The 1,761-nt window shown below is 39.5% G+C and overlaps 1 protein-coding gene across 1 annotated transcript in view; it reads left to right on the top strand.

The window, feature by feature from the left end:
- Positions 1-1,761, top strand: part of FAM160B1 (family with sequence similarity 160, member B1) — a 34,426-nt gene that overhangs the window by 20,908 nt on the left and 11,757 nt on the right. The window lies entirely within an intron of this gene.

Below are 1,761 nucleotides of genomic sequence, written 5' to 3'. Positions count from 1 at the left end.
CGCCCACCCCCCACCCCTTTTCTTCCTTTTCTTTCTGTCCTTGAAGTTATTTCTCCCCTAGATCCTTCTCCCTGCTGATCTAAACCATGACTTTTAAATGATTCTAGCATTACTCCCAACCCACAGGCTGCTTCCTTCCCTCTTGCCCACTGTTCTCACTCATCTGTAATTCCCAAGGACTGCCTCTTCAGCCTCTGCTTCCCAGCTTTCCACCTCCCTGAAACCACTTTCTCAAACGTCTCCTCTTAGTTATTAAGTGGACTTCTCTCAATCATCTTTTCCCTCTGCAGCATTGTGTGTGTGTGTGTGTGTGTGTGTGTGTGCGTGCGCGCGTGCATGCGCGTGCGCGCGCACATACTCAGTCTCTCTAGCCCCTTGGACTGTAGCCCACCAAGTTCCTCTGTCCATGGGGTTTCCCAGGCAAGAATACTGGAGTGGATAGCCATTCCTTCTCCAGGGGATCTTCCCGACCCAGGGATTGAACCCGCATCTCCTGCACTGCAGGCGGATTCTTTACTGCTGAGTCACCAGGGAAGCCCCCTATAGCATTTTACATTTTACCAAATTCCAAAGTTTTGAAATGCCTCACATCAGAAAAATATGCATTTAATTTTCATTTAAATCTTTTGGGTGGAAGTGTGCTTTTATTGATAATTAACTTGCATGCCCTTACAGTTAATTCATGATGCTTTAAGCCTAAATTCAAGTCCCCATTACTATGTGAATAACTAGAGTACCAGGGTACCAAATACATTCATGTAACAACAGAATAGAGACAATGAAAGCAGCCCCAACCTCAGTAGTACCAATTGGATTTTTAAAGTACTGTGATTCTCTCTGAGAAGTTTTATTTCCATATTCTGATAACAGTTAGAATTGTTTTAGGAATATTTGAAATGAGACAAAAAGAATAAAAAAAAATTTAGACTTATTTTCTAGCTCAGAAATTCAAAAATTTTAATATAAAATGCTTTATTAAATATTGGGATGTGGTTTTATAAAGAAAATTGTCTATTGAAAGAAATAGTTTAAAACTCACAAGATATTGAAGAAGTTGGGTTTTTAATCATTTAAAATGTTTTTCTTTTAAAAGTTGAAGCTACTGCTTTGTAGTAAGAATATGTTTTAATCTCAGCTAATTTGTAAACTACTGATGTCAAAGTAATTTTGCTTTATTTAATAAGGAGAATGTGAAAAGGAAAAGAATATGGAAGAAAACTATGCTCCAAATTTCTTTTTTTAAATTCCAGTAGATTACATGTCAGAGAAGACTTTTAAATTTTCTTTTGATTATAAGAGATATTCTTGTGCTTACAAAAGTCCATATTGTGGTGTTCCTTACTGATATAGTAAGGGCCAGTTTCCACTTACTTTTAACCTGTCACAGACCAGTGCTTTTGTAAAATATAGAAATGAAATACCAGAAAAATGAAAAAAAACACTAAATACAAGCCCCAGTTGTTTTATTAGATTGAACAGACGTGAAATTTCACTCAGTGAAATTGAAAGTTTCTAAACCGGCTCCGTGTTTGTGCTCGTCTCACTGGTGGTACTGACTCCGTGTTTGTGCTCGTCTCACTGTGGTGGTACTGACTCCGTGTTTGTGCTCGTCTCACTGTGGTGGTAGTGACTCCGTGTTTGTGCTCGTCTCACTGTGGCGGTACTGACTCCGTGTTTGTGCTCGTCTCACTGTGGTACTGACTCCGTGTTTGTGCTCGTCTCACTGTGGTGGTACTGACTCCGTGTTTGTGCTCGTCTCAC

The sequence above is a fragment of the Bison bison genome, unplaced genomic scaffold (genome assembly GCF_000754665.1).
Source record: "Bison bison bison isolate TAMUID 2011002044 unplaced genomic scaffold, Bison_UMD1.0 scf7180017864456, whole genome shotgun sequence".
Classification (NCBI taxonomy): Eukaryota; Metazoa; Chordata; class Mammalia; order Artiodactyla; family Bovidae; genus Bison; species Bison bison.
The sequence above is the reverse complement of the archived record's forward strand: the minus strand, read 5'-3'. Positions and strand labels throughout refer to the sequence as shown.